The following is a 23605-nucleotide window of genomic DNA, read 5'->3' on the forward strand; positions in this document are numbered from 1 at the left end:
ACTTTATCATGCACGATGTATTGTGTTATGTTGCTGATTTTCTTATGAAGTCCATTTTTCTCTGTTTAATTTTCTTGGAAGTTCTCTTAGCACCTAACCTTTAAATCCAGCAACAATACCGATTAATAAGTTTATTTTCATTGACTTAGAATATGAGTATTCAGATAAAGTACCAGTTTCTAAATATATCAGATATTTTATGTGGATTCACTGTAATGTGTAGGAACAAATGTTTGAAGTGATGAAGACCAAAACCCTCAAATCTAAAGGATCATATTTAACTAAATATATTATGTATGTGTGTAAATGTGTATGTAGATATAAAGTAAATGTAAGTTTTAGAGATATTTTTGAGGAACAAGATTTGAAAACATTAAGTTTGCTCCAATTCTGCTCTTGGGTTTAGGGGTGCCACATTAAATGTTTATGGATTTAAACATCTCTGATCTGGGACCTGGCTGACCATAGGAAGGAATTAACCTAATACGGGCTAAATGCAGGGACAGAAAAACCTCTCAGTACAGGTCCAGAAGAACTCAGTGTCTAAACACTAAGTTCTTGAAGATTAATCTAGAAAACAAGAAGGCCAAAGGGACTGTGGAACAAGTCAAGACAAGTGCTTCAGAATTAACATTGTAAACCGCTAGAAAGTTCTGTAGAAAGTTTTATGTGATGTCTGCAGCATGATTTAAGAGTGGAAAAAAAGCAACCTTAAAGCAACCACACAAAGTGGGCAGTGGTTCTTATAAGAATTAGCACCGAAAGGGCCAGAGTGTTCTCTCCCACAGGCGCCACAGTCCCTCTGCCCCACATATTCCTTTCTTCGTTTACTCCTGGTCGCATCAGTGATGTCTGCACTAGCTAGTTTCTTTAAAACCATCTTCCGTTGTTGTTAAGCTTCTGTAGACTGTAAACTTGCTGCATTGGGAGCTCCCTCTCTCTTGGCAGATCCACAGATCGCGGCCAAGGGCCCGGAAGCCTGTAGAGACGTCATAACAATGTCCAACTCTGACCTCTTGTTTAGATGACATTTCATGCACGCCATACCAAAGCAGTGTCTGGCTCATTATAGACTCAATAAATGACAGATGGATGGATAGAGGGATGAATGGATGGGTGGATGGATGGATGGCTCATTATAGACCCAAATAAATGACAGATGGATGGATAGATGGATGAATGGATGGATGGATTGATGGATAGATGAAATAACAGATGGACAGACGGGTGGATGGATGGATGGATGAAATAATAATGGTCAAATGGATGGATGGATGGATGGATGAAATAACAGATGAATGGACAGATTGACGGACAGATGGATGGATGGATGGATGGATGGATGGATGGATGGATGGATGAAATAATGGTTAGTCAAATGGATGGATGAAATAACTGATGGACAGATGGATGGATGGACGGACAGACAGATGGGTGGATGGATGGATGGATGGATAGATGCTTGACACCTGGTAGTTCCTCCCTAAAACAGGACAGCAGGAGTTTTCTCTCTAGTAGGTTCACAGAATCAAAAGGCACTCGTGTGTCTGGTTCCCTGGCATACAGCAAACAGAGTGGTATAGCTAAACAATGAACAGAAATAAGACAGCTGACCTTAGTTTGTGTGGCTTCTGTTTCCCGATTTCTGTTAGAACAGTGGTTCTCAACCTTTTTGCTGCCGTGGTCCTTTAATACAGTTCCTCATGTTGTGGTGACCCCTTAACCATAAAAATATTTTTGTTGCTGCTTTATGACTGTAATTATGCTACTGTTCTGAATCGTAATGCAAATATCTATGTTCTGATGGTTGTAGGGGATCCCCTGTGAAAAGGTTGTTTGATCCCCCCAAACGGTTGCAACCCACAGGTTGAGGGCTACTGCTTTAGGGACGTTCTGAGCAGGTAACCCGGAAGCTCTTCATGACCAATCTGACTCTTGCAAACTTGTGTCTCCTGCTGACCAGAAGGATCCTGTCACCCTCCTTAACTGCAAGCTGAGAGGTTTTTATTTTGTATTCTTGCCGCCAACTCATTAACCCAGCTTTGAGGAATCCAGGCCCATCAGAGCAGCATTACCAATATCTACGTCAGTTTTCAAACCTAATTTCTCGCTGAGGAGGAAAAACAATGCAGTTGCGGAATGTTTTTATTTCATGGGCACAGAATCTCTATAATTGCTTTCCTTTTGTGGTTGAAGATGCCTCCCAATTTTTCCAGCCAAACAGTCAACGCCTTGGATTTCCTGGATATGAAGATAAATAATAAGGACTCTTACAAATTTCGTTATAATGGGCTGTGTTTTTAAGACCATTGTAAACATTGTGGAATACCTCCCAAGTGAACTAAGATGCAATTAGGGGAATGACCGTGTCCCTGACACAGCAGTTCCAGGCCTCATTCCCCGTGCCAAAGGTGATCTGTGTCCAGGAGCACAAAGCAGATGCGGATGAGATCAGCTGACCCGAGTCACCCCTGACATGTGTGCCCCAGCAAGTGTGTGGAGCTCAGGGGACAACTTGTGAGAGTCTGTTGTCCCCTTTTACCAGGATGGAAGTTACATTATCAAGCTTGGGTTCAAAATCAGACACCTCCTGAGCCATTATAAGCCCCTATTATAAGCCTCAGAATAGTACATTTTCTGATGGGTCTGAAGAGACGCTACTAATTAAGCTAGCATTGTTATCCTTACCCTTTAGGCCACTGGATGTGGTAACTCGTCTACCATTATGGATCGAACATACAGCAAAGGTACAGGTTTCTAAGGCATCGTGATTCCTGTCCAGAATGAGTCCACCTGTCTTTGATGAAGAAGACAGTCACTCCTGTTGGCCTTGAAAAGTTGAATACATGAGAACTTTACCTCCAAAAGGAGCTATTGTCACATACCACTGTTGACACTTTTGAGGTTACAGCATTGCCATTCCAATCCGACCGGCCAACCCCAGGAAGACCGGCTCTAGAAATCAAATCGTATTGTTCTTTTCTGTGTCCCGTATCACCGGTAATCAGAAAATAGCATGCCTTTTGTTGTCCACTGGAAAAAAGAGCCAGTAGCCAAGCTATCCAACGGACATTCTACACACCCTCCTAGGTAGGCATTAGAGATTTCAGAGGACAGAAACAGGCCCCCTCAGATATCAAAAGACTTCTGACTCAAAAAGGGTGACATAAGATGGCCCACAAAACTGGGGTGGCTGCTAAACGTATGTCACCCAAGACATTTCATCCTGAATGATGCCCCAGATGGACATGCTGGGGAGCTATGAAAACCCGTAACTGTAACTTCGGTTGTCTACCCTCCCAGTGCCTCCGGATGGTGACTATTTCTCTCTCCTAACAGAATCCAGGCCAGCCCGACTGGTCCATTGCTCTGGCCCGTCCACAGGGAGTCTTCCATATATGAACTGAGCTCAGCTCCTTGGATTCTCTCTTGGGTCTGAGATCATAATTGCAACTACTTGGCTGGGACACAGCTCTTAGCTCCCACGGAAGCCAGATGGATAATTTATCTCAATAAATCTATTTTCAAAAAGAAGAGAGAGAAAGAGAGAAACAAAACAAAACCACTCTTTCCACTTGCCTCTGATCTTTCTAGACAAAATGTTTGGATTTAATTAGGGAGTAAGTAGGAAAAAATGTGCTGTATAACTACAGGAATGAGACACGCTAACTTCATGGCAATAATCCTGATATATACCTCGTGGCAGGGGAAGGAGAGCAAGAATCAATGTTACAGCCTGCCAAAGAAATCATATGGCCACGCTGGCACGGGCAGGGCGGAATGCAGACCATCTGACCCTTGCCGGGTTGGTCATTCATATCCATAAATAGCAGACTCATGGTGACATGCCTGGTCTGATATCCCACCTGGAATGCAAGCTTGTTTCCATCTGAATGATACAAATTTATGTTTATCTGACTCTTGGTGGCACACACCTTTAATTCCAGCACTTGGAAAGCAAAGGTAGGAGGATTTCTGAGTTCGAGGCCAGCCTGGTCTACAGAGTGAATTCCAGGACAGCCAGAGCTATATAGAGAAACCCTGTCTCAGGGGGGAAAAAAAAGACTGTGAGATGTGCTCCCTTAGCAGAGTGGGGTATAACCATTAGACAATACTGCCATACAGCTTAACCAAATCTATACAATGCTGACAAACACCAAGTTTAGCCACAAATCCAGAACTAGAGAGGTCTGTGCTTTTTTATGATTATTATGTTTATGTGAGTGTCTGACAGCATAGCATGGGACATCCCTCCACGGAAATAAGGGTCGGTCACTTTTCTGACCCACATACGGCCACCCGTGATTATTGTCAATGACTTCCGTGATAGCTAATCTTAGTTGTCAACTTGACATAGCTAAGAAGAGAGAGCCTCAGCTGAGGGATGACCTCCATCAGATTGATCTGTAAGCAAGTTGCTGACATTTTTCCTGATTACTGATTGGTGTGGGAGAGCCCAGCCCACTATGGGCGGCGTGCCTCCTGAGTAGGTGGTCTTGGTTGGTACAAGAAAGGCAGGTAAACATTAGCCTGGGTACAAGCCGGTAAACAGCATCTCTCCATGCTCACCGCTTTAGTTCCTGCCTCCAGGTTCCTGCCTCAAGAGCCTGCTCTAACTTCTTTTAACGCACCGTGACATGGAAGTATAAGCCAAAAAGAACCTTTCTTCTCCTAAGATGTTTCTGGTCATGGTGTTTATCACAGCAACAGAAAAAAAAAATCGAACCATTGCAACACCAAAGATCAGCAGATTAGTTTAGTCTAAATTCCCATACATAAATAAATTATAATGAACAATAGCAACCTTAGACTGTATCTTGCCCAAATGGGAAAAAGTATCCAGTGTTGCTCCCTGGACTTTTTAGAGCTATTAGAGTTGCCAAGAACCTGGGATGCACTTGTAGAAGACCTAAAGTAATAGAAGCCCATGTCTGCAGAAACTTTAGTCCTCCATCAGATGAGACGGATGGGATAGAAGCAGTCCCCACATCTGTCAGTCCATCTAGTGAGCAGGGCAAATGGAGTGACATTTCTGGGACAAAATTTGACAAGCGGAGGGAATTGGCCACTGGGACAGCTAGTTATGGGGATCTGAGATTCCTGAGGGTGCCCCAAATGCAAAGTGGTGTGTTCTCCCCTCCTAGACCATCTCCCCAGTTGACACTTTCAAGGAGTGTCTCTGAGGCAAGAAACCACTCTAGGTAAAAGAGTAGTCTTTCTCACCATTTACTACAAAATGCTATCCTCAGGTATGCTGAGAGAATATCTTACGTATTGTATAGATGCATCTCCTGTCAATTTAAAATAAACTTGTGGCCTAGAGGAAAGGGTAGAATGAAGGTAGGATGGATGTCCGGGAGGAGAAGGATTCTGGGACAGAGCCAGTCACAGGAGATGTGACAAGAGGGACACATGACACAGGCAACCAGTCATATGGCAGAATGTATAGATTAAAAATGTATAGATTAAAATGTATAGATTAAAATGTATAGATTAAAATTGGATGGTTTGAATCATGATCTAATAGGAGAAAAGCCTAGCTATATGACTAATTATTTGTAAATATATTTTGAGTTTGAGTCTTATTTCTTGGATCATGGAGCTGGGAGGAAGAGGCAGACATAACTTCTACATAGGCGGACACAACCCTGGTAGCCGTGTAACAATTGTTTGGGTCCTCCACACCCAGACCTGAGGTCAGGAGACCAACAAGGCATGTCAGTGTTTGTGGTGATTGCTCTGCTGTGAGTGACTCAGACTTCATCTCTTGGCCTTCGCCCACTGTTCACAGAGATGCAGGAGGCCAGCTTAAAAACTTCAAAACAAGCACAGTCCTCGACAGGAGTTGGGGGCTGTGGGATAGGACCGCTGTCGCACGTCCCCACCTTAGGAGATGTTTTGAGAGACTTTATAACTTTATCCAGCAGTTAACAGTTTGTTCTCATCCACAATGATGACAGACTTGTCAAAGTGGTGGCAGACACGCCAGAACCAGGGCCTGGAGTTCCGGGGAGGGGGGTAGGGGGAGGGGGACTCTTCATCTTCGCTACATCCTTGGGATGACCTCACATGTAAGAGAACGCCATATCGGGTCGCTGTTGTCAGCTTGCCTGGATTTAGCGTAGCCATAGACACACATCTAGTCATGTCTGTGATAGCGTTTCCAGAAACGTTTAACTAAAGGGAGAAGACCCACCCTGACCATCAGAAGCACCATGCACTGGGCTGGGAAAAAGAACAAAAAAACGAAGGTTAGCTGGACACCAGCATCTCTCTCTCTCTCTCTCTCTCTCTCTCTCTCTCTCTCTCTCTCTCTCTCTCTCTCTCTTTCTCTCCCTCCCTCCTTCCTGACTATGGGCACAAGACCAGCTGCTCACACCCTGGGCTCCTTACCATCTGCACCATGATAGACTATACCATCCAATGGAGTCCAAAACAAACTCTCCATTCCTTCTGGTGCTCCTTGTCAGGCATTTGGGCACAGTAAAGGGAAAAGCAACTAAGGCAGGAACAGCCCTCAGTCCTGTGAAGACGTCTTTAAGGAACAAGACGTCTTTAAGGAACTTACCGTTTCGGTCCATGTTGGGAGCTCCCCATTCCTTCCGAGAAAACTCTCTGTCTCTTTTGAGCAAACTCTTAATTTATTCTGTTCTGTTTGGAGTGCCTGAGAGACAGAGCATTCAAAGGAGATGGATCAAGCCAGGCAAACCACCTGGCCCAAGCTGGATGTGTACGCTCTGAGTCCTCCCGGCACTCCCATCCACCCCTCCTGGAGGGAACATGTGCCCCACCTCAGAGCCCTCAGAGCCTCCTTGAAAAGGATCATTTACACCCCCAGGCCTCCAACAAGCCCAAGGGGAACAGTCCCTGCATCCACACAAAAGGTCTTTCTTTGCATGCCCACATCTGACAGAACCAGGGCTGATGACAAACCCTGATGTGTCAGGGACTTTTCTGGTCTGAGGGTGGCAGGCCTCGGTCTCTCAGCCTTGCAACTCCTGAGGCAGTGGAGAGGCTTCACTGCCAACCAACTTCTGTGTGGGTGGAGGGGCCATTTCACCTCTCTGTCCCAAGTCCACCCCCATTTCTCCCTCTTTACCAGATGGGGCTCTCCTCTCTCTCTCTCTCTCTCCTCTGCTCTCTCCCCCTTTCCCTCCCCCTCTTCTTCCTCCCCTTCTGTCTCCCACTGATCTAGCTTACAGCCTTAGCCTTCAGGGAAATGCTAACAAGACTCTTCCTCTGCCCTTGTCCAGCCCTTATCTCGCTGCTGCTAGCAATGACCGTTTGCTCTGCACGTCTTTGTGCCCTGTCAAAGCTGAAGGTTCCAGGAACTATTTCCCTGGCCTCTCAGTTTGCAAACACAGTTCTTGGCACGTCTTGGGCACTCAAGAGCCTTTGACACCGGCTGTTCCACTTCCTCCCTGACTTTTATTGCTTTGGATCTGCTACCTCAGGAAGCACAGGCTTGGACGAGAACCTCAATGTTCTCCTGTGCCTCTCCCTTTAGATTAGACAGCTTAAAAAAAAAAAAAAAAAGACTTCAGCAGAGGCCATTGAGACCTGGCAAGGGCAAAGAACAGGCCCACAGGGGCAGAGCTGCCACCGAGAGCGGGCGGGCGTAGAGGCGAGGGCTGGTGTGGTGTGCCCTGTTCTTTGAGTTATCCTGGAATTTGCCTTGGCAACTATAGAGTTTGCAGGAGTAAATCTTCCTAGAAAACACTGAAAAGGACAGGCACTAAATGCCATTTGTGAGCATTGCATTAAGAGGCATTCATCAGGGAAAAGAGGCTCCGGAAAGAGACCAATAAACCCGGTGGAAGTCTGGAAGGGGCAGTGATGGAAGAGAGTTCTTTACCCTTTCCCTAAAATGAGACAAGAGACACTGGCAGCCCACCCTCCTTCCAGAGGCCTTCCTCTCCCGAGACCTTGCTCCTTCAGGCCAAGGATAAGCATGGTAGGAAGGAGAAATGAAGCTTGCATTCTGCTCTCTTAAAGTCTAACCGACGCCATGACGGTAAGAAAGGTTCTGAAGGAGCCCTTCCCTGAGCCAGGTCACCTCCATCTAGTGTTAGACCGAGTTCCAAACCCTTCACTTTGTTTTTAATCCCTGTCACTTTTTCCATAGGTCGTGGTTTCAATTAAATCTATAAAACAGTCACTCGCAGATGGCCTGGCATATTCTTCTCGGTCGTAAAATAGCTTATGCTACTAACCAAGTTAGCTCCATCCACTCAATATTTTCATCGGGCATGTATACTTCAGCTCTGAGTCATAAGAAAATAACATAGCAGGCAAAAAAAAAATACACACCCAGAGGCAAATGACCAGGGAGGTTTGATCCTTTTAACCTTGTGTGTTTATTATTTGTGTGTGTGTGTGTGTGCGTGTGTGTGTGTGAAACAGGGTCTCACACAGCATAGCCTGACCTTGAATTCGCCATACAGTCAAGGATGACCTTAATCCATCTATCTCCACCACTGGAGTGCCAGGGAGGAGCCACCATGTCTGGTTTCTGCGGTGCAGGGGATTGAACATGGGAGTTCCCATAGGCTGCAGAGACACTACCAACTGAGCTACACCCTCGGCCCGCAGAGGAGGTTTTAGCCACAGACTTCATTACACTTGGCCAGGCCGCTGCAGATATCACTAATACCCTTTTGTCAACAAACTCGAACCAGTTCTTTTGAATAAACAATCTCATATCTGAAGACGTGTTGGAATTAATCTCCTTTTAGAATTTAATTTTCCAGAAGAGGAAATGGGAGTTCGATGTGTAATAACTTACTATAGCTCCTGTTCAGGGTAGTGTCCCAGGCGGGTGGGACATAAGTCTTCATTCATCCTATATTGTTTAATAATAATAATGATAATAATAAAAATTATTATTGGCTTGTTTATAGGAAGCCCACAGTAAATGTTTGTTGATTCATTTGTGGTAATGATTTAAAAATAAACTAGAGTTCAATAAATACATGGGAGAGAAAGGACAGATCTCCCCTGCAGATTTCAAGCAGTTTATATGGATATCCCCCCTCGAGGAGGTGAAGTGTGACTCCTTGTTCTAAGAGGGGGGGATTCCCATGACAACTTCATTTTCAGTGAATATGGAGAAAGGAGTAGAGGAGCAGTCTGTGACGGAGAAACTTCACCTAGATGGTGGCCAAGGTGAATATCGGTAAATCCGTGTAGATAGCATTACCCCTAGTATGATACAATTAGAAGGGTTCTGCATGCCTGTGGTCTCCTGAAAATCCAATGATCCTAATTAGGAAGAAAAATATCACACAGATCTGAGGGCCATTCCACGATCTCCTTCTCCAGTGATACTCAAAATACACTCATAAAGTCTGAGAAGCAGTCCGAGTCAAGACACCTTTAAGAGATACAAAAAAAAGTATGGGGCCTGGGGAGATGGCTCAGTAGTTAAGAGCACTGACTTCTCTTCCAGAGGTTCTAGGTTCAATTCCCAGCAGCCACGTGGTGGCTCGCAACCCTCTGCAATGGGGGATGGGATGCCTGAAGATAGGGGACAGCATACTCCCATAAACAAAGCAAAACAAAACAACAGTATAATGTGGTGACCTAGGTGGGACAGAAAATGGGTATTACGAAAACTTCATGAGAACTTCATGAGATTCAAGTGCTCATCCTGTCCCACTGGCCCTGGGCAGGCATGAGACACCCAAGCGCCCAGCATGGCTGCCACTACAAATGGAAGAATGTGTGATGAGGGGATGAGGGAGATGGAATGTGCAACAGAGAGGTGGGAGAGAAAGAGAAGCTGAGAGGTTTCTACGCTGTGGAGAAAGATGGATTTGGAGACTCAACCGCTAGGAACAGGAGATGAGGAACTTGTACAAGCACCTGACCATGGGAATGTCCAGGCCTGGTCTGCTACCAAGGGTCATGTCTGCATCCATTCCGTGGTCCTGCTGCTGCTGTGGTCTGTGTCAATATCCTTGGCCCGAGTTACCGCCAAAGGCTGTGCAGACGTCTGTGGTTTGGGCTGCCACCAGAAACCACGTGGCTCTCTGAGGGACAATGGGGGACATGCTGATCTGAGTGGCCAGTGCTACCACCTGAGGCTGTAGTGACATCAGGACCCATGCTGCGGCCAGAGACCATGTCTGGGTTTGTGGTCGTATCACGGCCAGGGTCTGTGTTGATGTCCGAGACTCATGTTACCAGCAAAGACCATGTAGATGTCCCTGGTCTGGGAAGCCACCAGAGGCCATGTTGATTTTCAAGCACTGTGCTGAGCTGACCCTGTCCCTCGCCTATGGTGGGAGAGCTGTCCCTGCCCCTCTTCAGGGAGCGGCTCTGTATTTCCTCAGAACAGCACAGTAGAAAAGCAGGGGCTCTGGCCTTGAGCACATGAGAACAGGCTATGCCCCTTGTCTGCCATGAGGTGGTGTGGGCAAGAGAGAAAGATGCCCCTGTGGCAGGCTGTCCCTGCATCTCACCTGGGCAGCAGAGCAGAGCTGGCCCTGGTGGTATAGAGACCTGTGAGTTGGCCTCAAGGGTGTGAAAGAGGGAGAGCTAGCCCAGCCCCTGCCAGCTGCACCGTTGGGTGAGCTAGCCAGGGCGGTGCTGGAGAGAGAGGGCTTGCTGGCGGTCAAGCTCAGTTACCACCCAGGCCCAGATCCAGGGCTTAGGTTTGACCCACCCTGACATCTGTCCCATTTATGAACTGCTGGAGCGTGTGAAAAGGCCAGTCCTGCAGACCCAAGGCTGCAGATCTCCATGACACTGGGCAACAACAACAGGATATCTGAGAAGAGTCCTGGTGAGGACCCAGGGGTGATAGTGTGACAGAAACCCGAGGCCATGGAACAGACCAGTGGCCCACTGCAGTGAACATTTGCTGGAAGCTGGGTGGACGGAGGGGTTCACTGTGTGACATACTATGACACACGACCGCTTGCACAACAAGATGGGCTTTGTTGTTGTTGATTTTATTTTGGTGGATGGGGGCAGATACGGAGGATCAGAAGGATGAGTGACATTGGGGTATAAGACGTGAAATTCACAAAGGATCGGATGGAAAGTTCAGAAGCGGGTAACTGGTGCAAGCAATATGATTTTACAAACAGAAATGGCACCCAACAGTGTCTTCATATGTCTCATGGGGGTAAACGGATTCAAACAGCAATCACAGCACCTCATAAGTAAATCCATACCTCCTCAAAAATGCTTGCAGAGAACACGATCTGGTTACTGCCGGGACTCTGGTTACTGTCAGGATTCATTCATTCATGCATTCATTCGTTCAACAAAATATTTTGCACTAAGCCTAGATTTGAACAAGACAAAGTCTACAGACCTAAGAGGCATAAGAACCAATGAGGGTCGATGTTGCCAGGGTCACACAGCAATGGGTAGCAAAGGTCTAAGCACTTGCCTCAGGGCACAGATTCAGGAATTGTCCCCTTTCTTTGGACGGTGTTAGAGGTGACACAAAAGCCTCTGGGCTGCTGCTCTGGGCTGGCGTGCCCAGGTGGTCACACATGTAGCGAGTGGTGGGACCTACTGGGGTAGGACGGCCACGGCCTTTGAAGGCTGCTTTCGTGAGCCCTTCTGTAATTTAAAAAAAGAAGAGAGAAAAGGCAACCATAGTCATGAACTTTCTGACTTTCTGAGACAGCAACTAAGCAGCTTCCTCTTCAGAAAGGTGTCTCTGGCTCTTCTGGAAGAGAAGCAGGAGGATCTGGGAAGGGATGATGAGATTTGAGAAGTAAGGGGAGAGGGGACCCCGCAAGGCAAGGCCATTCTGTGGGCCAGCAACGCTCTCCGGACCCCTTCTTTCTCCTCAAATATGGATGTTCGTGGAGAGTTTCGCTCCTGTGGGTTATACCTTTCTGTTCCTGTTGACGTACTACACGAGGAAAAATGGAGAAAATTATGAACTGCTAGATCCTCTGCACACATTCCGTCCGCCCAAAGACAGGTGGCTTAGGAAAAACTCACTTTCTAGTCCTCACGGGGTGGGGGTGGAGAGAGAGAGAGAGAGAAAGAGATGGGGGAGAGAGAGACGGTTAGAGGGAAGGAGGGAGGGGGAAGGAGAAGGAGAAAGAGGGAGGGAGGGGAAGAGATAGAGAGAGAGGGAGGGAGGGAGGGGAAGAGAGAGAGAGGAGGGAGGGGAGAGAGAAGGAGAGAGAGGGAGGGAGGGGAAGAGAGAGAGAGGAGGGAGGGGAGAGAGAAGGAGAGAGAGGGAGGGAGGGGAAGAGAGAAAGAGAGAGAGAGAGAGAGAGAGAGAGAGCGCGAGCACAGGGATAGCTCAGTGGGTAAAATCACTAGCTATGAAAACCTGACAACCTGAGTTCAGTCTCTGAAAACCATGGTTGAAGAAGGAACTCAGTTGCTGAAAGTTGCTGTCTATGCTACATACACACACTACATACACACACACATGCACACACATATGTGCACATGTGTGCACATGCACACATATGTGAATGTGCACACAATTTTTTCTTAAAGGAAAGAAAACACCTCTACTTCACAGGCACCCCGAAGGCAGGTTGTAAGCTCAGGGGTCTCGGATGCTCTTTGAGAACTACAGATCTAGGTGAGGCTCAGAGCAGAGATAGTTGGGAAGATCTGGCAAAAGACGAAGTTAGGATTGTGTTGAGTTGAGGGGACCGGAAGCCTGAGACAAAGAGGAAAAGAAAAGTGATTATTTTCATTTTGAGGAAATATACTTTTTTTTAACCCCCCCCCCCAACCCTGAGGTATGTGATTGCCATGGATTAAACTTGTAGATGCTCGGATAATATTTCAAAACCAGTGCTCAGACGCTTCATCTTCCTTCTAGACTCCCCATCCTGCCCATGGGGATGTGCGTCCTCCTGCAGGCAAAACACACAGACTAGTAAGGACTTGGCGCTCAGACCTGAGTGTTGACTAACCCAAAAGAGTCTACAAATAGCCCTGTGATCCCTCAGATGAAAGGCATAAAACTGCAAGCTTCTCTTGAACAATGAATCATGTTTTAAATATGCATTAAGATTATTTTCCTAAGAGCGCATCTCTCGCCCCCGCCACCAGCCCAAGAACGGCAGTGCCGACCCTGCTTTGAGAAACGCCCATCACTTAACTGTGGCTTTCTTAGAGCAGGGCGTGTCCATTTAATTAGTTTTAATTGAAGGACCAATTAACAGTGTTTCAACATAGGACAACATGAAGTTGACTTTTTTTTTTTTTTTTTTTTACTTCCTGAGCTACTGAATCATCTCTGGTGACTCTGACAAAACTTGATTTTTAGAATATGATGTTATCCCAAAGTCTAAATGCAACCCACCCTAGACTAGACTCTGGTTTTCAGCCCTGTAGCTTTATTCTCAAAACCTGCTGCAGGGATCCATCTTCTTCGTCCTGTAACTCTAATGTTCCAACAAACCTAGATATACTCCCAGAATCCCAAACTGTGTCTCTCAATGAGCTACAGTAACTTGCATAATTTTTAAAGATTTTATTTATTTATTTGTTTATTTATTTATTTATTTATTTATTTATTTAATGTCTATGAGTACACTGTAGCTATACTGCTGGTTGTGAGCTATCATGTGGTTGCTGGGAATTTGACTTTAGGACTTCTGCTCGCTCTGGTCTACCCCACTCACTCTGGTTGGTCCTGTTCGCTCCAGCCTAAAGACTTATTTATTATTATATTTAAGTACACTGTAGCTGTCTTCAGACACTCACCAGAAGAGGGCGTCAGACCTCATTATGGTTGTGAGCCACCATGTGGTAGCTGGGATTTGAACTCAGGACATTCGGAAGAGCAGTCAGTGCTCTTAACCGCTGAGTCATCTCTCCAGCCCTCACATATATATTTTTTTAAATCAGAAATAATATGCTCCAACCATGAAGAACCCTGATGTGGCCTTAGTTCACACACAGCTTTGTCCGTCTTTTGGCTCCCTGGGGCTTCCCATAGGGTCCTGCCCTCCCCACTGGCTTATGGCCACCGTCACAGTCCAGGGCCTTCTGCCACCCACTCAGCCCTTGCTTGGCCTGGTCACTCGACTTCTTTGAGTATCTTGTTCACATGCCCCTTTATGTGCAGCTTCCGCAATCCCTCCCTCAGGCCCTCAGGCTTGGTCCATCTCTCTTCTTGAGAATCTCCGTGATCCTTTCCCTGTGACTCACTGGACCTGTGGGCTGCTTCTAGTTCTGGTTTCCTGTTTATGATCAGCCATTCATAATTGATACTTGAGTGGAATTCCCACTCAACGGGAAGGGTAGGAGAGACAAGTTCTGACATCCCAACTCCCACCTGTGCAGAACTTTTCCCAGTCCCTAGTGCCACATTTGATCTTGTCAATACGAAAACACCTCTCTGGAGCCCTGAGTCTATTACCAAACATGGAATCGGTAACTTAAGAACCCTTAAATCCAGTGCATCCTTTTGGAGTGGATGCTAAGGAAGTCTTTGGCCAGGAGGTCATCAAGGAGAATAGATGAAATTGAGACCCCCAAATATTAAGCACACATCCCCAAATCCTTCCCACACAGGCACACCTCCAGCCCTACAGCTTACTTCACAGACGATGTAGTGCGCTCCATCCCACGGCTTGTCGGAACCTACAGCAGCGGCTCTCAGCCTATAGATCACAACCCCTTTGGGGTGAGGGTTGAACGACCTTTGACAGGGGCTGTCTATCAGACATCCCGTATATCAGATATGTTCATTATGATTCATAACAGTCACAAAAGTAGTTATGAAGTAGCAACCAAAATAATTTTATGGTGGGGGAGGGGGTCACCACAACATGAGGAGCTGTGTGAAAGGGTCACGACATTAGGGAGGTTGAGAACCACTGTCTTAAAGTATCCTCCAATCTAGACTGTCCTTCCCCCATTTCTTCACTTCTCCCAAGATCGTGCCCTCGTGGCAATCCTTTCTACCACTTTTCTTGACTGCTGTAAGAATTGTTACTGGTGGAAATTCTTTTTTTTTCTTTTTTCTTTTCCTCTTCCTCCTTCTCCTCCTTTTCTTCTTCTTCTTGTTTTTGCTTTTTCTTTTGGTTTTTTGAGACACCTGTGTAGTCCTGGCTGTCCTGGAACTCACTCTGTACACCAGGCTGGTCTTGAACTCAGAAATCTGCCTGCCTCTGCTTCCCAGTGAGATTAAAGGCGTGCAGTACCACTGCCCGGCTTGTTTTGCTTTGTTTTAATTTTTTTATTTTTCCCCTTCCTTTTCTCCCTCTGGCCCCAGCTTGCTCCAGCCCATAGGATTTTTTTATGTGGTTGCTGGGATTTGAACTCATGACCTCAGGAAGAGCATTCAGTGCTCATAACCACTCAGCCATCTCACCAGCCCAGAATTTCTATTTCAATTGCTGACACCCTTGTGCAACAAAGGAGGGCCAAGGTCAGTCAGACTGCATAACTAAGATCACATAACCAACCCAGAACCTGTGATTTCCAGCCTGCTCCATCTCACCTGTCTGCTTCTATCATTGGTCATCAAGCTCTTTTGTCCTCTCTCTAGTTACAGCTGTTTCACATAGAATAAACCTGTCATTCCCACTAACTGGCAAGGGATTATGGGAGATTTCAAGGAGCAGCGAAGCACCAGCAAGGGATTATGGGAGTCTTTAATGAGCAGCAAAGGATTGAAGACCCAGAAATGAACCCACACACCTATGGTCACTTGATCTTCAACAAAGGAGCTGAAACCATCCAGTGGAAAAAAAGATAGCCTTTTCAACAAATGGTACTGGCTCAACTGTAGGTCAGCATGCAGGAGAATGCGAATTGATCCATTCTTATCTCCTTGTACTAAGCTCAACTCCAAGTGGATCAAGGACCTCCAATAAAGCCAGACACACTGAAACTAACAGAAAAGAAACTGGGGAAGACCCTTGAGGACATGGGCACAGGGGGAATGCTCCTGAACAGAACACCAATAGCTTATGCTCTAAGATCAAGAATTGACAAATGAGACCTCATAAAATAACAAAGTTTCTGTAAGGCAAAGGACATTGTCAATTGGACAAAATGGCAACCAACAAATTGGGAAAAGATCTTCACCAACCCTACATCTGACAGAGGACTAATATCCAATATATGCAAAGAACCCAAATAACCCTATTTAAAAAATGGGGTACAGAGCTAAACAAAGAATTTTCACCTGAAGAACTTCGAATGGCTGAGAAGCACCTTAAGAAATGTTCAACATCATTAGTCATTAGGGAAATGCAAATTAAAACAACCCTGAGATTTCACCTCACACCAGTCAGAATGGCTAAGATTAAAAACTCAGGAGACAGCAGGTGTTGACGAGGATGTGGAGAAAGAGGAACACTCCTCCACTGCTGGTGGGAATGCAAGTTGGTACTACCACTCTGGAAATCAGTCTGGCAGTTCCTCAGAAAACTGGGCATGACACTTCCCGAGGACCCTACTATACCACTCCTGGGCATATTCCCAGAGGATTTCCCAGTATGCAATAAGGACACATGCTCCACTATGTTCATAGCAGCCTTATTTATAATAGCCAGAAGCTGGAAAGAACCCAGATGTCCCTCAATGGAGGAATGGATTCAGAAAATGTGGTATATTTACACAATGCAATACAATTAAAAACAATGGATTCATGAAATTCTTAGGCAAATGGTTGGATCTGGAAAATATCATCCTAAGTGAGGTAACCCAATCACAAAAGAACACACATGGAATGCAGTCACTGATAGATAAATGGATATTAGCTCAGAAGCTCTAAATACCCAAGACACAAATCACATATCAGATCATTCCCAAGAAGAAGGAAGGAGAGGGCCCTGGTCCTGGAAAGGCTTGATACAGCATTGTAGGGGATTACCAAGACAGAGAAGTAGGAGGGGGTTGATTGGAGAATGGGCAGAGGGAAGAGGGCTTATGGGACTTATGGGGAAGGGGGACCAGGAAAGGGAAAATCATTTGGAATGTAAACAAAGAATATAGAGAAAAATGAGCAGCTAAACACTGGCAAGGAATTATGGGAGTCTTCAAATACAAAGGAAGCTGTATGGTTTTTGGAGTTAAACCTAGATTCAAGAGTAGATTCCCCCAGTTTCAAGCAGGTCACACATATAAACTTCTGACTCTCACTCTATGCATCAGTATAATGTTAGTGGGTCCAGTAATAGTACCAGGGGGCTGGATAAGCCATCAGAAGTCTGACATTTGCCACAAACTGCTTTGTCTATGAGTGTAATTGCCTTGTGCTCCCTCTGTCTCTGTCCTGGCCCCTTTCAGTTCCAAGCAGTCTCCTGACTCTGAGATTGAGGAAAAAAAATTCACTAAAGGAAAGCACCAGCTTGTTCAAGAGGGAGAAATTTTACACTTCCTCTGTAAGGCTCAGAGGAAAATGACAAATGGCTTAAAGCAAAAAAATTAAAAACTCAGCTCTGCCAAACTGACTTCAAGATATTCAGGCTCTGTAATCATTCAAACCCTAGCAAACTCTGACACAGCGGTCGGGGACATCGACACCACAGTATAACTGCTGTGCTTCTTACCCGGACCAAGGTCACACTTCCTTCTGAACCAGATATGACATCCTGTGACCTTAGCTCTTTGTCCTCAGACATGGAAGTCAGCTTTTCCCCTCTAAATCCCGACTAAGCACAGAGTCAGCCCACAGGACGCTGGGCCACAGTGTGTTGAGCACGGTCTACTCTGTCAGGCACAGTGGTCACACCTATAATCCCAGCACTTAGCCAGGGTAAAATAGAGTGAGATCTTGTCTCAAACAACATAAAACAAAAACTAGCATTCTGTTTTACTGAAAAACAAAAACAAACCACTAAACGGAAGGTTGGAGCCAATGGGCAAGAGCACGAGGTCTTCAAGAGGGAAGAGCAGAGTTTGAATCCTGCATCCGAGTAAAAAGCTGATTGTGACTGTGCATGTCACATCTCCAGCACTGCAGCCTGGAGCAGGCAGGTCCCCCAGGCCCACTGGCCGGCCAGCCCAAACAGCAGGTTCTAGATCAGTTAGAGACAGAGGCAGAGGAAGACATCTGACAACCTGATCTTGCCTCTGCTCCTACACACTTATGTGCATGCAATACACATACTCACACGCACATGCTCATAACTCACACATATATGTGCACATATATACACACTCATACACATATATACACACACACAGTCAGACAGACACTCTTACACACATATACACAAACACATAAACACACACACTCTCACACCTACATACATACTCACAATCTCACACAAACATGCACACACATATACACACTCATACACATATATACACACACATATAGACACTCATACACACATATACACAAACACATAAACACACACACACTCACACATACATACATATTCACTCTCACACACATATACAATACACACATATATACACTCATACATGCACACACACATACATATGTACATACATACACACATACAGTTTGGTCTACATAGTGAGTTCCAGGCCTGCCAAGACTATAGAGAAATCTAATTTGAAGGAGGCAGAGGAGGAAGAGAAGTAGCTCTTGTTCAACCCTTGTTCAACTCTAGACAATTGCAGGCGCCACTCACCAGAGAGGACCCTGAGCTGCATCAAAACACAGCTTTGCTTTTTCCATGTACTTCCTCACTTTGTCAGTCACACACACAAGTCAGCCACATTTGTGGATGTAGGATAGTGACTTTGATTCCCTTAACAAAGGGCTAACATTATGTTCATATATCAGAGCTGAACTATACTTTAAAATGTCAATGAATGCGAAGCCCCCGTCCACCATCTACCACACGCAATGCAGATCTGAAGAAATTCATGTTATTCCATTTCAGCAATAACTGATGGTGGGGATGAGGAGATGGCTCAGTGGAGAAAGCATTTGTAAGCATGAGGTACAGAGTTCAAATCCCCAGAACCAAGGTAAAAGACATTCAGGTGTGGCGGCCCCCTAAAATATTGGCACCCAGAAAGTAGGGCTGGATCCTTGGAGCAAGCTGGCTCACTCAACATGATAGAATTGAATGTTTCAGGTTCAGGAAGAGACCCCGTCTCTATGAATAAAGTGGAGTGTGATCAGGGAAGACACCCACCATCAACTTCAGGCCCCATCACACATGTGTCTGCACACAGGTGGACATGCATATACACATGCATCTGCACATAGGTGGACATGCATGCACACATGAGTCTACACACATGTGGACATGCAGACACACATGCATCTGCACACAGGTAGACATGCATACACACGTGCATCTGTACACAGGTGGACACGCCTACACACATGCATCTGTGCACAGGTGGACATGCAGACACATGCATGCATCTGCACACAGGTGGACTTGCATACACACATGCATCTGCACACAGGTGAACATGCATACACACATGCATCTGCACACAGGTGAACATGCATATGTACATGCATCTGCACATAAATGGACATGCAGACACACATGCATTTGCACAAAGGTGGACATGAAGACACACATACATTTGCACAAAGGTGGACATGCAGGCACACATGCATTTGTACATAGGTAGGCATGCATACACACATGCATTTGTACATAGGTTGGCATGCATGTACATACACACATACACACACACACATACACATACACACACACACACACACACTACAAACACATACGCATAGAAAACAACCAAAGGATGAATGTTCCAGGCTAGAGAAACCAGGATCAAGTGCACTGAAGGTGCCTGGACCCATGGAATTTGCTCAGCAAACATCTTACAGCTAAAAGGGTCTGTGCCAAATTTTACTTGCTTGGGAACAATGCTCAATTTAAGACTGAAAGAGACTGGTAATGGGATGTTTTAACGTCTCGAAACTTTGTGTAACTGTTTGGATCCTGGAATACCACCAAGCATGCAGGGTGGACCTTGCTTTCAGGGATTAAAGAGAGGAGCTATTATGGCTACCTGCCTGTCTCTGGCCAGTCTCTGCAGATATGACACCAGCTCTTGCTTCTTTCTCTTGGCCCTGGAGGCTAGCAGGTGCACTGGGCCTATCCTGGCTACCAAAAGAGTATCTGTCTCTCTAAATAAGCTAAATGAGGTTAAGAACTGTATGAAATAGGAACAGCAATGACACACACACACACACACACACACACACACACACACACACACACACAAATCCATGATTATTTTCACTGAGCTTTTTTGTGATCTGTTTGATCAATTAAGAGATTAACAAAATGGCATAAGGAAAATAAAGGCGCATTCACCACCATCTCCTCTGCTTTCATCCGTGGGATAAGCTGGAACTTCCTTTGCTTTCAGGCGACTCTTTTTCACAACGTGATCTTAATCCAGAATAACTGTATATAAACAGAACGTATGGGTCCCAAACCAAATGATACCCTTACCAACTGCGGCTTCAGATCCATACTATTAAAGCCAAAAGAAAAATACATTATGCCATCTTCTATGAAGAATGTGAGTGGGCAACAGGAATGCTGTTTAATCATTTCTAAAGTGCACAGGGGTTTAATCCTGTTTAAGTCATCAGTGCGTTCTAACCGTAAAACAAACCACATTTTAAAAATAAATAGCCGTAACACAAACATTTGAGGAGCATCTGTACGTTTAGAAGAGTCGCTCCGAGGGAACATATTTTTCAACAAGCTTCGCATTGTTTAAACAATCAGGCATACTTTCTTTGGCATCTCTTGCACAGACTGCAGCATGCTCTTTTGAAATTTTTCAGTGGAGAAAACTCTGCCACTTTCAGGTTGGATTGACTTGCAAAAAAAACAGCAAGCATATCTTTTCAGGAGAGGCCAAGGAACGTCGAATACCAGAGTTGGATCAGTAAAGCAGTTACACAGCATTACGTTACACAGCATTAGGGTAGACGTTTACAAAATTATTCAGTCACAGGGTACATTAAGATGACAGTGGCCACTGTACCTGGCCATCATGCCCACACCTAGTAGTCTCTACTTGCTGTCTTTGTGGAGATTTTCAACTGGGCAGTAGAGTCTGTTGGGTTTGTCTAGTGGCCTAACTACAGCCCTCAGAACATTGGCTGAACTGTGTGACTTTGGCAGAGTGGTACTCACTCGACAGTGTTTGCTCATGCTGGGGTTTGACTTTAGGCAGCTTCTTTGACTCTCACCAATAGTGTTGGCGGTGATGGAAATCAAGAGCAGGGATCTGGAGGCTGACTCTTACCCTTTCGTTTTGCTATCTCTTCAGTGCTGATAATAACTGCGCTTGCCTTTTCTTGTGTGGATCGAGTCTCTATGCGCTGCAGATGCTCACCAGAGCACCTGCTACAGTCTAAACTAAGTAGGAGGAAGCTGGGTGGTGGGAGTGAATGAGCATCTTCAGTCCCAGCATTTAGGAGGCAGAAGCAGGTGGATGTCTGTAAGGCCAAATTGGTCTTACAGAATGAGTTCTGGGACAGCCAGGGATACGTAGAGAAACCCTGTCTCAAAAACAAAACAAAACAAAACACCCAAAAAGACAGGTGATAGATAGATAGATAGATAGATAGATAGATAGATAGATAGATAGATGATAGATAGATGATAGATAGATAGATGATAGATAGATAGATGATAGGTATAGATAGATAAGTGATAGATGATAGATAATTGGTAGATGACAAATAGGTAGATAGATAAAGTAATAGATAGATGATAGATAAATAGATTATTGATGACAGACAGACAGACAGATATATATATAGATAGATAGATAGATAGATACATACATACATACATACATACATAGACAGATAAGTATGAGGTATAGCTTTTCAAAAGCTGACAGGCATCTCTTCAAAAGCTGACAGAGGATGAGAGGCCAGCCTTCAAACAAAACAAAACAAAACAAAAATAATAGTAGTCGGTGGCCATTAAAACAGTGGGATGCCTTAATCCCAGCCGTAGGGAGACTGGATGTCATGTGATGTGTCACAGGATTCTAAATATGGAGGACAGAGCCAGCCTCTTTAAGACATTTTCAAACACTACAATCATAGATTCCAGTGCACTGTGGGCCCTGGGAGGAAACAGTATTCTTGTTAGCTGAGCTGACATTGTGTTTTATTAAGACACCACACACTGGAAGAAAAGTCTTCTTTGGAAATAATAATACTGAAAAGAAAAAGTGGGCCTAGGAGTTGGAGTCGGTGATGTGTGACACCAGAAGGCCAGCATGCTTACTGGGGGTGATGCCCACTACTGGTGACAGGGGACACCTGCATGTCCTTGTGGATGGATTCTTCTGCATCTAAGGGGCAGGCTGGGCCCTGAAAGAGGAAACTTTCCCAAGGTTCGACACTGAGCTCTGAGAGTAGTCGACTGAGAAACATCCCAAGGGAAGACCACATTTTGTCTGTGAAGTGGTGAATGAGCAGAAGGATCAGAACACTTCAAGCGAGCACAAATGAGCGGGTATTTTTTTTTTTTTATTTTGGAAATCTAGAACTATCTTTTTTTGTAAAAAAAAAAAAAAAAAAAAAAAAGAGTACACTGCTTCATCCAAAGAAATGATCAGGCAAAGAACTTACTTCATCCAGAGGACCCCCCCAGGTCTGTCTTCCCATGCTCCCTTTGGGCTTCTGGGAGCTCCAGGTTTGTACCCCACTCATGGTTATCATCACCTGAGCTGGTTACCCTCCATTCAATCATATCAGAGCCAAGACATCTGCAAATGCTGGCTCCAAAGGCTCAGTTTCCATTTGTAACCATTTGTTTCTACATTCCAACTTAGTAACTATCAGCCGAAGAATCTAGACTAGTATCTATGTATTCATGACCAGGTGCTGGGTGTTTTGACACAAGAGCTGAGAAAGAGGCTCAAATTTCTCATCCTCCGGGAATTCTATCCATACAAGAACCAGAGGTCAAAGAGGGAAAGTAAAAAGACGGACAGACAGACAGACAGACAGACGCACGCACGCACCCACGCACACAGAGGCAAGGAGGGCTTTTTTCTGTTTGCTTCTGTTTTATTTGAGACAGGGGGGGGTCTCATTCTGTAGCCCAGCCTTGCGTGGAATCCCCTGTGTAATTCTGGTTGGCCTTCTCTCCTGCCTCTGCTTCCCAAATGCTAGAATTACAGGCATGAACCACTACACCTGGCTTACATTTGTAACTACAATCCAATTTGCTTACTGTCTTAGATTGTTCTTTAAACAACAGGATCCAGCCTGCCTTTGATAAGCTGTTATGGTCCATCAAGCATAAACTTGAGAAGAACTGTGAAAGTTTCATTGCATTTCCCATGTGCTTCGCCATGACCAGCCTATGAGCAAATTCACAACATGTTCCTGGTTTACACACATAGATCCAAATCCTCAGGAAGAATTGGAGACTTTTTTATATAAAGTTTTAATTTTTTAAGCTCCTAAGTGAATCAACTGTATTAATTTGAATACAGATATCATTTCTCAGCATAAACTGTAAAACAGACAATATATGATTGTTTCTTTTTTAAAAAGATTTATTTATTTTATTTTATGTATATGAGCTGTACAGATGGTTGTGAGCCATCATGTGGTTTCTGGGAATTGAACTCAGGACCTCTGCTTGCTCTGGCCCTGCTCACTCCAGCCCAAAGATTTATTATTATATGTAAGTACTGT

The sequence above is a fragment of the Apodemus sylvaticus genome, chromosome 23, assembly GCF_947179515.1.
Source record: "Apodemus sylvaticus chromosome 23, mApoSyl1.1, whole genome shotgun sequence".
Taxonomy (NCBI): domain Eukaryota; kingdom Metazoa; phylum Chordata; class Mammalia; order Rodentia; family Muridae; genus Apodemus; species Apodemus sylvaticus.